General features: G+C 40.4%; 1 protein-coding gene across 8 annotated transcripts in view; it reads right to left on the bottom strand.

The window, feature by feature from the left end:
• The window catches only part of FMNL2 (formin like 2), a 188,754-nt gene that overhangs the window by 62,355 nt on the left and 111,664 nt on the right, over positions 1-14,735 (bottom strand). The window lies entirely within an intron of this gene.

The raw sequence follows: 14,735 nt of genomic DNA, 5'->3' as shown, positions 1-14,735 counted from the left end.
TGCAATAGTGCTTCTCCCTTGCAAAAATGCCCTTAAAGCCGATGGAGCTGATGGCAGAGGGGAATGCTAGAGCAGGAGAAAGAATTAAGTACACACCTCCCATTTGCCCATTCCTAACTGTCCCCTTCCTATGAGCTATCAGACAATTGCTAGCCACATTTGCACACAACATATAGTTTGGCCCTCACAACTCAGTCTAAGAGATGTGTACATCTGAAAAGGCAACGTAGAGTTGCTTGCATTAGTGAAGCCTTGGTGCCACGCTATGCAGGAAGAGTATCATCACCCATATCTATGTAAATTCACTGTAATCTGTCATTCCCTTCCTTCTCACCATTCCCAGTCTCCCAAAATCCGAACAGATGTAGTTTGAGGAGGTGGTTAGAATAGGTGGTTTGTCTCTAATAATAATAATAATAATAATAATAATAATAATAATAATAGTTTATTATTTGTACCCCACCCATCTGGTTGGGTTTCCCCAGCCACTCTCAAGTGTGGATATGCCCACAATAGACATGTGAAGGTTCACATCATCATCATTTTATTTGTATGTCGCCTTTCCATAGCTGAAACTATGCTCAGCTTACAACATGACAAGATTTACATAATTACAAACATAACAGAAGTCATAAACAATAAATAAAACACATCAAAAAGTACACAACCAATTGGAAACAATTTCCACGTAAATCTGAAGAAGTGTGCATGCACACGAAAGCTCATACGAAGAACAAACTTAAGTTGGTCTCTAAGGTGCTACTCAACTATATATATATATATATATATATATATATATATATATATATATATATATATATTACACATATATATTTCTACAGATAAAATTGATCTGTATAGTGGCATACTGGAGGGGAAATCATATCTCCCATTAATATATCAGTTTTGTGACACGAGACAGGAAGTTTTGGATAACATCTATACCAAATCACATCTGGAGTCAGTGACTGTTCCTGTCATAGCAGGCCTGTCCCACACTGCTACACCAAAATGACACCTTCCTAGCACTGCACTCCAATTTGAACACTGGTGCTTGTGAACTGAGGCTGCAATCCTTAATGTAAGATTAACCCTCAGTGAACTCAAAAGAACACTATCTCCCTCTATCCAGCTTCATTGACTTCAGAGTAGCCTTTGACTCTATGTCCAAGCTTAAGGCAATAAACATGAGTTATATCCTACAATAAGATTTGTGTTTTTGTTTCCTGTAGCATGGCTAAGAGCTTCAAAAATCCTCCTTTTTGTTCATATGCTAATCTCATAACTGCATAGTGTGACTATGATTCCAGCACTATGTGCTGCTTTGGTACAGTATTTTTTTTTAAGTGTTTGCTTATCTTCTGTAAATATGGATTAAATTCATAAAGCTGAATTATAATACCACACACCATTTTATGTCAACAACAAATCCTTCACATTAATATGCTTATCATATTCATATCTACCGATTATCAACACCCAGTGAATGCTAAATACTGATAACCATATCCTGAAGACTGAAACAGACGGATCCATTGTTTCTTTAAAGCAGTGGTTCACAAATTACACAGTGTTTAATATCGACTTATGACTGAGCCTGTTGGCAAACTTTATAACTTACATCCCTTTTCCTTTGTCACATCATTCCACCTTTATGCCTATATGAATAGTTCCATGCATCCTAATAATTTGCTAGCACATAAGAAGTGGAGACTAAGATAATTAAAAAGAAATAAGTCACGTGTGGAAATCTAAAGCTTGTGAACTACAATGTGAAAGGCAAATCTAGTAAATGCTTAGAAATCGTGACTTATGCAAGTCTGCAGCATAAGGTGGCTGCAGGTCAGCACTAACTGGCTAACACCTTGCACCATTTCAATTCCTCAGAATAGTTCTATGGCTATTTTCATTCCCCCCCCCCATGTGTGCATGCATATGTCTATGTTTTTAAGCAAGCAGAAAAATAAATGCTTAACCCTTTTTGAATATCCAACCTAGATAATCAAGAGTAGAATGTGGGCAAACAAACAAAGCCAACTCTAGAAGAAGATTCCGCTTTTTTTCTTCACACAAAAAGCAACATACAATGGAAAGGAACGTTACTCTGGTGTTATGCAGCATAAGTAGGGTCTGCAGGGCATGAATACTAGCCCTGCCCCCAGCATTCCCGTATGTGCCAACCACACCTATTTCACCACAAACCTTCCCATATTGAGGGAAAGGTCTGAATGGGGCTTTAAAGTATATGGCTGATACACAATTAGAAGTTTCGTTGTGATAAGGAACCCTGATAATGCAGTGCTCCTGCTCTCCCGGAGACTTCTAAGCAAGCTCAGCCAAACACACCTAGACGACCCATTCATTGCACGTCTTCATTCAGCAGCTAGTAAGTCTCTACCACAACGAGGTTATGAATGACTACTAATCTTGAGGGCTACAGTATATTACTTCTAGTATCAGATGCAATATGTCTCTGAATACCAATTGTTGGGGATCACAAAGAGTGCTATTGTGCTCATGTCCTCTTTGTGGGCATCTCACAGGTATTTGGTTGACCACTGCAGAAACAAGATGCTGGACTAGATGAGCATTTGGTCTAATCTAGCAGGGCTTTTCTTAGCTTGTGTATGTAGGGGTTGTGTACATTGGGGCCAGGGCTGGATGCACAGACCTTAAGGGTGTCAACCATGTTGCCTTTCCCTATTCAGGCATAATGTCCAAACAGAACCTTAGAGTATGCCTTTAGGTTGCACACCTACATAATGTAATACAGAAGGCACTGCCATGGTTGATGCTAACTAGGAACTGAATCCAGAGTTTCAGCAGGGTTTGATATTTAAAGCCTCATTAAAAGCAAACCATAGTACCTTTTATGGTTTGTTCTAATGTCAACAACTTATAACCATGGTCAAAGCTGGAAGATGCATTTGTACATGAGAGGAAGAGAAGCGATACACAATTTATTTCAAGAACTGAGAGCATTAAATGTTCACTACATTGCCATTTTCACTATTCTTGTTTACTTTTTTTTCTTTGTTTCAAGCATTCGGTCTCTCACTCTTCAGCCCAAAAGAATCCAAAAAGAAGAAAACCAAACAGTAGCCAAACAATTTAGTAGCACAGCATACAACAGACCAGCAAAAAACCCTAAAATATTACATGTATTATTATTATGCATTATTACATCATTAACAACCTCAAATACCAGGTAGGTATCTTGACCACCAACATCCCAAATTGCTAATATGTCCTAGACGTAAACAAAATGCTTTTTTTTTTATAAACCACACAATGGGCTTCTTTTCCAGAACAACAGTCCAAGCCTTCCATGGGTAATCTATTATGTAGTCACAGGTGTGTGTGTGTGTGTGTGTGTGTGTGTGTGTGTGTGTGTGTGACCGACCATAGCAGTGGTCAGAGGCAGAATTGCTTCTGAGTACCAGTTACAGAAAGGTAGCCGTGTTGGTCTGCCATAGTCAAAACAAAAAATTTTTTTCCTTCCGGTACTACTGGAAGGTGCTACTGGAAGGGGGGAAAAATTTGTTTTCTGAGTACCAGTTGCTAGAGACTACTGGAAGGGTGTGTGATCCCGCTTGCATGCTTCCCACAGGCATCTGGCTGGCCACTGAGAGAACGGGATGTTGGTCTAGATGAGTCATTGGCCTAATCCATCACATTCTTCTTAGGTTCCTAAAAAGTGATGCCATTGCCCCTAAAATTGTTGCTGCCCATAGCCATAACTGCCAAGGTCACTCACACCTGATGAAATGGCACAGTGGTTCAAATGAGTTAGAATTGTTGTTTCTATGAATCATCTGCAATGTGAAAATCATCTTCAAAGAAGCTAACAGAAGAAATTGAAAGTTTCACATTATTGCTCCCTGGTGCATAAAGCTTCTTTGACCAACCATGTGGGAAACTGCTCACTGAATCATAAACCCGGCATGCATAATCCATAAAATGTAATAGTTAGTTAGAAACTCATATAACGAAAGCATGACTTTCCTGCCAACTTCCCTAGAGCAGACAAGATAACTATTCTAAAATAGTGGCTGTTGAGAGCACATTATTCTGATGGGAATACTGTTTGCTCGAACTTGTTTACAACTGTCTGCAAAGCCATTCCCTCCACTCTCGTTTCCTCTCTGCAGAACTCTTTCAACTCCTTTTGTTTCATTTCGGTTTGCAAATGAAGAGATCTGGAAGTCTGAGCTTTTGCTGGAGTTTTCCGATCACTGTGAAGGCTAAATACACTCCAGGGAAATCTGCACTGAATACAGACTAGTAATGCTCCCAGAAAAACATGAAGTCTTTTGTCTGAACCAAGCCTAGCCCAATTTGAAAATCATTTAACTAGTAGTAAAAGAACAATTAAAGGTCACATCACTGGGGAAAGTGGGAGGAAATGTAAAACCTGAGTAAGGTGACTTGGCAGGTGGCAGATGACTTGAGTTACATTACTGGAGACAGTCTCAGGGTGCTCTGAACTGATTTCCCATTCTTACTGTTAATATTACAAAGTGGAACTACAATGTATGACAAAAGACCTACCTCTTGCAATAACAAATACTTTGTTCTCAGCTTTCAAGAGAAAGGGAGAAATGATTTAATAAACACACTTGTCAGGGCAAGGTGACCTCAGAGATCAGCACCAATAAAAACTCAGGATTGTCTGTGCTTGAGCCTATGTAGAAAAGGCCAAGTGTCAATGGACACACACCAGTCTCAGTGTCTTATCCAGGCAGGATATAAAGGTAAAGGTAAAGGTACCCCTGACAATTAGTCCAGTCGCGAATGACTCAAGGGTTGCGGCGCTCATCTCGCTTTACAGGCCGAGGGAGCTGGCGCCCGTCTGCTTTCGCAGACAGTATTTCTGGCTCATGTGGCCAGCATTACTAAGCCGCTCCTGCCAAAGTCAGAGCAGTGCATGGAAACGCCGTTTATCTTCCCACCAGAGCGGTACCTATTCATCTTCTTGCACCGCGTACTTTCGAACTGCTAGGTTGGCAGGAGCTGGGACCGAACAACGGGAGCTCACCCTGTCATGGGGTCTCGAACCGCCGACCTTTCAATCGGCAAGCCCAAGCGGCACAGTGGTTTAACCCACAGTGCCACCTGTGTCCTACCTGGCAGGATATGACATCACTTAAAAACAAAAAACCAGGGGGACACACATCACATGCAAATATTCATTGTAACCATAAGTAATCCCATAATGTTCGAAACTGAGTGACGAGTGCTTCCTTATTAATAAGCTACATTTGTATTCCTTTCTCCATGAAATGAAAATCAGGCCAATATACACAGAGCACTCAATGACTTTTTTCGGTATGGCAAATCTCTGACAGCTGCTGAATGTCCCAAGATTTGAAATCACTTGCCTTAATCCAAATCTAAGAATAATCTCTATCCAATTACACTGAACCTCTAATTTCAATACACTGACGCTCTCCGCAAATAAAACAGAGCCAACAATTGTTTCTCTAAAAAATGAGTTTCCGTGCCACATGCACAAAGGTTCTATAGTCAAGAGAAGAGAATTCTAAATCTATATCTTCTGGGGCCGGTGGAAAGAACTCTAGTACTTACCCATTTCACCCAAAAATATCACTTTCACATTTGACAAATGTAAATGTGTATTCAGGGTGACAGGGTTGGTGGGGGCTTGTGAAATACAGATACTGAACATGTGACGTTCAACCACACTACAGAAGTCACAATTCTCCATCTTCTCCACCAGGAAATCATATTTATAGCACACCATTTATTTTTCAAAAATTGGCTGACAGGTTTGCTTTATCTGAAGGAACAACTGTACACGGGCAATTTGCATTCCTACTAATTCAACAGAAGCAAGCATGTTTACCGAAAGTAAGCAAATGAGATTGTAAACTCCTTGGTATCTGCCTTTTTGTACTTCACTTCTTAGTACAGTGCTGATGTCAATGGATTATAGTTGCTATTACATTATATGGACAACCGTAAATGGTTCCACCTTTGAAAGCTAAACCATTCTGGCACCATGTCTATGGAATACCACTGCAAAGCATGCTTGCCTGGCAACCATTTTCTTTTAGGGTTCTTTTCTTTGCTCAGGCTTTCTTCTCCCAGGCAAGTGTGTACAATTTTAATTGCTGTATGTTTTATTCTTATTTTGGGGACTTGGTGTAACCAATATGCAGGTGAAACCTGACCCCCTCCTGCTCTCATTTCCACCTAAATCCAAGGAAGCTCAACCAAGATAAAATAGAGGTGCTCCTCAGCAGCAGAAAGATAGGGCAGAGAAAAGGGGCTCAACTTACCTTGAACGGTGTTACACTCCCCTTGAAGGTACCTGCATTCATCCCTGAACCCAGAAGCCCACATTTCCACAGTACTTTTGCACAATAGGGGTTAGAGTGTCAACAGTGCCCATTCCCTGAGAGGTCAGACATGGCCCTGACAACACATACTTTGGTTACATCTTATGCAGGGCTGCCGTTGAATGAAGAGCATTTAGAAATTTCAACACTACTGACTAGGGTTAGATATAGGACTCATGAGGCTCCCATGTTACAGCAGCTTCACAGGCTACTGGACCATTCTCTCATATAAGTTTGCCTGGGTCTTAAGCTCTTCGGGAAAGGACATCCTCTTTGTCTAGTTAATATCCAACTAGTCAATGTATGTAATCACTTGGTAGAAACTAGAGAGAAGGCATTCTCAGCAGCTACAGGGCAGCCATAATTTTTTCTCCATACAATGCTCCTGGGAATTATATCATGCTATCCTGCAGCATCATTCTATGTGCCCATCTTAAGAGGTTTTTAAAGCAACCAAGCAGCTACATGCTGATCATGGCATGCATGTTTTTAAAGCAAGCATGGGGAACCTGTGGCTCTCTAAGATGTACTTAAGACTCCAGTTCTCATCAACACCAGCCAGCATGGATGGTCAATAACATCTGGAGAGAACTGTAGGATCCCCATCTCTGGATTTAAAAATTGAAAAGACAAAGGAGAAAGATGGAAAGACCACCTCCTCACCTTGTAAGTGCCCCTACACACCCTAAAGCATGGGTAGGATCCAGCCCAATCGCCTTCTAAATCCGGTCTGCGGACGGTCTGGGAATCAGCATGTTTTTATATGAGTGGAATGTGCGCTTTTATTTAAAATGTATTTCTGGGTTATTTGTGGGGCATAGGAATTCATTCATTTTTTCCCAAAAAAAACAGTCCGGCTGCCCACAAGGTCTGGGGGACAGTGGACTGGCCCCCTCTGAAAAAGTTTGCTGACCCCTACCCTAAAGTGCTGTGATTCTTGTGGGCATTCCACAAAAGTTGCAGAAATCCTCCCTACAACTTCACCCAGCCAAGAAGGGGTCGTGCACAGCCCTCATCTGTATTCTGACAGCCCTTTGGCCTGATAAGTTTGTTTGTTTATGGCCACTATTAAGTGTTGGAATCTGTTGGCTTGATGGAAAAGCAAGATATAAATTTAGAAAAGAAAGAAGTTATTGGTTTAATTTGTTTTTAGCCACCTTAGGGATTGTGTGTTCAAAAGCCAGGTTATAAATATTTAACACAAACAAAAAATGCCTTGTCAGCTAAATCAATAGGCCAAAGCTTGGGAGCTACAAGCTGGGAAATAACAGAGAGTTTAAACTTGGCTTCGGAGTACATGAGATGAAGTCCAGCTACAAAATGATTTACAAGCAGACTTCAAAGTGATAATAGCAAACAATAAAATTAGTCCTTTTTTCTGCATACTAAAAATTGGAATAGTGAAACCAGTTGTGAACAAAAGATCGTCCCCTCCTTAGTTTGAAGAATCTGTATCTTCTTGGGAGTTCCTCAATAGATACACAATGTTGCCATGTTTAGTCTAATTGTCAAGAAATCCTGTATTCTTTTGGCAGCAGTGGAATACTTTCTATTAATGATCAGAAAATGTTATGGTATGAGCCTGTCCAAACTACAATTTGCAACCAATAATAAGACGGTGAAAGTGCATTTGTTAAAGGAAATCTCAGGGAGTATATCCTTACAATTTATCTTCAAAACACTCCATACATCCTTTTCATTTCCCAAAGCAAATTAACTTTTTTTTTTTAAAAAAGCAGTGCTTGCTCATCTGTATAACATAAGAACAGAAAGCATTTCCTAAAATGTGCTTTAGCCTTACCCATTGGCTAAGGGCTTTCTAGGGAGTGACCTGCCTCTGGCCTAAAACCACACTGATGTGGAACACCTGCCATTGTCTAGGGCCTTGGAACACACAGTCCTGTTGTGGCAGATAAATATTACACAGGCATCATTCCCACTCTGCATGGAGGCAACCGGCCAAAACCATAGTTTTAGTGCTAACAGAAGTGAACTTGAGTTCACGGACTCTCTTCTTCTCCAATGCAGCCATGAGGAGGGGATTGGAAGTTTATGCTTCCGTCTGCAGTTAATTGTGGTTACAAACAATGGTCAGTGTTAACTATGCTCTAGGGCCATCGGGTGGGAGATCCACATGGGAATGTGGGGAACACATTCCAGTGGCATCATGACAGATGTGGGCGTGCAAAAATGGGCAGGGCATTGGGTGTGACATCCACCTATGTAGCACAGTCCTACCGTTCCTGCTACACAAAACTCAAAGGTATACATAGTAGTGGCCAGAAAGGCAACACGGGTTGGTCTCCTGCCTTGCAAACACCACATGGCACTTCCGGTTACTGAGAAGGGGAAGGTGTAATGCTGGAGGATGCTCAACAGCATACTGGAGCAGCAGAAGGGTCAATTCACTGCTTCACCTACACAATGCTGAACTCCCCACTCTTCAGTAAACAGCAGAGATGCACAACATTTGGAAGCTAGAAGAGTAATGCAGCCCCATTCGCTCCACCCTACTAGCCGATACTTGGGTGGGAGAGGGGGAAAAGAGAGACGGAGAGAAATGATAGGTGATAGATTAGATAGATAGATAGATAGATAGATAGATAGATAGATATAGATAGATGATAGAGGGGGAGATGGATGGGTGGATAGATGATGATTGATAGATAGATTAGATAGATAGATGATAGATAGATAGATAGATGATAGATAGATAGATAGATAGATGATAGATAGATGATTGATAGATAGATAGATAGATGATAGATAGATAGATAGATAGATAGATAGATAGATAGATAGATAGATAGATGATAGATAGATAATAGATAGATGATAGATAGATGAGATAGATGATAGATAGATGATGATAGATAGATGATAGATAGATAGATAGATGATAGATAGATAGATAGATAGATAGCTATAGATAGATAGATGATAGATGATGATGATAGATAGATGATAGATAGATAGATATAGATATAGATATAGATATAGATATAGATATAGAGGATAGGTAGGTAGGTAGGTAAATAGATGATAGATAGATAGATACATAGATAGATGATAGATAGATAGATAGATAGATATAGATACACACACACACACACACACACACACACACACACACACACATCTAGGCAAGCAAGAGGCACTACTGCCGCTCAAAGACACATTCCATCCATGCAAAAGGAAGAGGCATTGATGTGATAGATGAGGGCTGGCTTAAGGACAGTTCCAGGGGCCAGATACAGATGTTTGTAGGGCTGCATATGGCTCTACCCAATCCTAGTTTAGAGAAGAAAGCAAACCTCAAACTTTGGCTCGTTTCCCATAGTTAACGTGAACCACAGCAGGGCTTAAAGAACATGTGGTGATGAAGCTTTCTTAGGGAAGTTGGAACCCACTTACAAAGCAAGATCTGCACAGGTCAGACTACTGTGTCAAAAGTCTCCCCACGTTCAGAAGTGAGGCAGGCAATGACCCATGAGAGGGGCTTCTTGACTGTGGTGACTTGACTCTTGAATGCTCTCCTCAGGAAGACTCACCCAGCGCAGAATCTGATGTCTTCACAGCACAAGGAAAGGGCCTCCTTAAATTTTGCACGGCCTTTTAGATACTGAGTTCTACACTGTTTTAACCTGGCTTTTTCCTTCTCTGCTGCTACTATTTTTAGCAGTTGTTATGAACCGATAAAGGAACTGATGGCATCTAATGTATTTTTTATATAGAAATAAATACGATGATATTTTACAAAGAGAGAAATAGATAAACAGAAGGACAAAGGCAGCAAGAATTATGGAAGCAATTTTTATACAACCCAATGCTTACATCTACTCTCTGGAAAGAATGGCTGGATAATTTTAACTGGAGAGTGGAAGGCTTCTTTTGTAGAGGAAGAACAAGAAGGAAAAAAGAGAGAGCAGAGATTTTGTGGATGTGGTCTGTCATATGCAGTATGACAGTCTGATTTAAAATAAAAACTAAAAAAAATCCTCTGACAGGAATTCACTTGCTGTTTGAGTCTGCTGTACCAAACAAGGCTAGCACCACATGCTTCTGGGACTGCTGAAGGGGGAATCCCAATACAGTTGCATACAAATGTGCTGCTCAGCAAGAAGTGATGGAACTTAAGATGCTCTGAAGCAGAAGCAGAAACATATCCCCAGTGCAACACAAGACACAACCTGGCTTGCAAGGGTTTATATTCATAATGTTAATAATATAAAAAGTTCACTCCCACAAGATCTGAAATCACAAATTTGCTGACATTTGCTTATATATTTATTTAAATTTAGCCTTACTGCAAAGATTCCGAGTGTACTTCTCAAAAATCACAAAATAAAACAGCCAAATAAAAATAATTTCCTCAGGTGGTAAGTGCCCTGATCGATTTTCAAAAACGGCTGTGTAATTACAGCCCATTTAAAATAAAATAAAATATAAAATAAAATAAAATTCAGTCTAGAAAATTTCCAGAGGAGGGAACAAGGAACAGACAAAAGCATTCCCTCATCCCCTTGTGTGCCTGGCTTGACAGAAGACTTCCCTGTTAGTTCAAACACAGTCTCTCGTGTTGTCTAAACTGGGAAACTCTGGTTTAAGCACTGTTTACAAACCAGGATTTCATAACTACAGTCTGCTTTGCAATCCTAGTTTTTAGGTGGTATTTAATCTACAGGTGTGGGTGAGTTATAATTTCATAATTACAGTGGTACCTTGGGTTACATACGCTTCAGGTTACAGACTCCTCTAACCCAGAAATAGTACCTCGGGTTAAGAACTTTGCTTCAGGATGAGAACAGAAATCGTGTTCTGGTGGCGCGGCGGCAGCAGGAGGCCCCATTAGCTAAAGTGGTGCTTCAGGTTAAGAACAGTTTCAGGATAAGAACGGACCTCCAGAATGAATTAAGTACTTAACCCGAGGTACCACTGTATATGAAAGAGTGGCTGGGGAAACCCAGCCAGATGGGTGGGGTACAAATAAATTATTATTATTATTATTATTATTATTATTATTATTATTATTATTATTATGTAACAAGAGACTGCTGGATCAGGCCAATGGCCCATTTAGTCCAGAATCCTGTTCTCAAACTGGCCAAGCAGTTTGTGGCAAGATCTTTGAAGCAGGACCTGAGCGCCACACCACCTTCCACACCTGTGATTACCAGCAACAGGTATTCAGGTGCATATTGCCTCTGACAGTGGAGGTGGAACATGGCCATTGTTTTTAGTAGCCACTGGTAGCCTTATTCCCTATGAATTTGCCTACTCCTTTTTTAAAAGCTATCCACCATTGGTGACCACCATTGCCTCCTGTGGAAGCGAGCTCCGTAGTTTAACTGTGTGATACTTTCTTTTATCTGCCCCGAATCTTCCAACATCCAGTGGATGTCGACAAATTCTAGTTGTTACGAGAAATGGAGAAAAACTTTCCTCTACCCACTTTTTCCATTCCATGCGTAATTATATAAACGTCTACCTCGTCCCCTCTTACTCGCTTTTTCTCTACTCTGGAGAGTCCCAAGTGCTGAAACCTTTTCCTCATGGGGAATTGCACCATCCCCTTTTATCGTTTTGGTTGCCCTTTTCCAAATTTCATATCAAAATTCATATTCTACTGCAAGTGAAGAAAAGTAGTAGCTCAAAGGGAGGTTCCAAATGTCTGCAGAACAGAATTATAAACATTAAGGCGTTTTTTGTTCCCCTCCAAAAAAAGAATGTGAATTGGATAAATTAAATTTCAAATTCCACTCTCTTGGTGCTCCAAGATTCATTGACATGTTTTATGCCAAGAACTATGGCCTTAGTTTCTAAAAATAACCCACCTTTTAATGCAATGAGGACACACACACACACACACACACACACATATTCCCTTGTCACTAACAAATATTTTCTAAAGAAGGTGGAAAAGCCACTCATAAACCAAGTCATAAATGAGAACATGGAACAGCTGATTCCAGAATATCCTACCCGCTGCTGCCGAAAGGTTAACAACTCCACAAGAGGACAAGAAGTGGAATATTTTTCCTTAGTCTAGTTGGCTAAAGGCCAATTCAGGCATAATGAACTAAAGAACAAAAGTTTGGGGCTTTAGCCTTAAACAAAAGGGAACATTTGCCTAGACGTGTCTACAAAGCCCTTAGGGTGTAGATCTAAAATTGTAATGGGGGAGCGAGATAAATTTATTCGATTCTTCATTTATAAAATTTGTATTCTGCTTCTAATAGATAAAATAACATCTAAGTCTTTTTTTTTTTTTTTTACATACAATATAATTGGAGGGGCATCAATACAAAATCAAAGAAGAACAGCCTTCACATCAGACTTAAAAAACAACAAAAACTATATAAAAGCAGAGTAAAACTATATACCATAGACAAAACTAAGCAGTGCACAGAAAAATTAATAAAGAACATTAAAAATGTGGAATCATGGTCTCCAGGAAAACACTTGTGTCATTTATTGGACAAGGACTTGGACTTCGTAGACCAGATTCGAAGTCTACTTGAGTGTCCCTACATCCAGTCCAAAATTTTGGTCACATCAGCTCTCTACTATGAATCCGGTAGCTTTCCTTCCTTTGGTAGGTTCCAAAACTTGCATTTCAAAACACTCTTACTCTGAATATACCTGATAATTTCAACCACTCTGGTGCAATGGGCAGAGGACTGGTGATCGAATGGAAAGCCATATTTGAACGGAAGCCCCCTATTTGAATTCCTGCTCAAAGAGCTCACTGGACAAAAACTTACTCAAGTCTTCATCCTTCAGGTCAACATAGCTTACAGGGCTAAGGACTTTTTAAAAAATAAGCATTCCCTCCCCCCACATCTCCCTTTTGAAACTGCATTGACCCCAACCACCCATCAGGGGGCATAAAAGAACTTTGTAAAGGTTCCAAACACCTAATCTCCTCCCCACAAACCTTAATAACCAACAGATTGTACTAGTCAAGCACAAGGGATGCAATGATCACATTTCTCCTGAACCAATGAAAGAAAACTCTGCTTCATCAATTGCCCTAGTCATCCAGGTCCTACTTGAAGATGGCAAATGAATTTGCAGTCAAGAACAGGCAAATACAACCTTTATTTCTTTTCGTATTGCTCTTTCCCATTGACCTACCTAGGGCATGTGTTGCCTTGAAACAGAATCTGATTCCCCCACCTTCCAAATTCCTACCATTCCAAACTGCAGAAATAGCTTTCTCGAGCAATTCTCCCCATTCTAAAAAAATGCCTCCACCCTAGTCTTTCTACTGAAGTCGCAATAAGGAGCCCTCCTCTTTCTCCTCCTATCCAGGTTTCATGGGGAAAGCATTTGTGAAGTATGCAGATGCTTGCTTTGATCTTAATTTGTTTACTTATTTAGCTGAACAGACAGGGGTGGGGGCAACATTTTAACATGTAATCCCAGAACTATCCAAAATCTCAGATGCTTGGAGAACTATAAAAGTTGGGGTAATTTTTATTTGCCTTTGGGATGATGAGATTTTTGAAATGAGCCCTCTTTCCCCACCCCAAGTTAAAGTGAGAATTCTCATGGATGATTTTTAAAAATAAATAAACAAAAGAATAAGGAGAAGCCTGCTGAACCAGGCCAAAGGTCCACTTAGTCCAGCATCCTGTTCTCACAGTCACAAAGCAGATGTCTTCCCTTATTCACCATTTTTCTTAACTAAACTAAATAATATTTTGCTATGTGAGAAAACGAAAGCAGGTCTCTCTCTCTCTCTCTCTCTCTCTCTCTCTCTCTCTCTCTCTCTCTCTCCCAAACACAAACACACCCACACACCTGCTTCAAATGTCCAAAATCTCTCATAGGGTTCTCAGCTTCTTAGGCTAGTGATTCAAATACCGTATTCTTTGCTCTATAAGACTCACTTTTTCCCTCCTAAAAAGTAAGGGGAAATGTAAGGGGAAATTATGTAGCGAATGCAGGCTGCGCAGCTATCCCAGAACCCAGATCAGCAAGAGAGATCGCTGCTTTCGCTGCGCAGTGATCCATCTTGTTGTCCTGGCTTCTGAGATTCAGAATATTTTTTTTCTTGTTTTCCTCCTCCAAAAACTAGGTGCATCTTATGGTCTGGTGCATCTTATACAGCGAAAAATACGGTACATAAGGCAGCTTACAGAGGAAGTGTGTCCCTTCCTTTCCTGGACAGGGGCCTAGCAACAATATCAGAGGAATAAACCGTCTGTTACCGCCAAATAGGATCTTGTCAGTATTATGGTCTCTGCTGTTTGACATGCCGAATCTGCTTTAACCACGTGCTGTAATTGCATGGTTAGAGATATAAATATTGCATGCACCATATGCTTCATCTGAATCTCTTTATGAAATGTCTGCCTCATGGCTGCT

Source organism: Podarcis raffonei, chromosome 1 (assembly GCF_027172205.1).
Source record: "Podarcis raffonei isolate rPodRaf1 chromosome 1, rPodRaf1.pri, whole genome shotgun sequence".
Lineage (NCBI taxonomy): Eukaryota > Metazoa > Chordata > Lepidosauria > Squamata > Lacertidae > Podarcis > Podarcis raffonei.
This window is presented reverse-complemented; position numbering and strand designations above follow the sequence as displayed.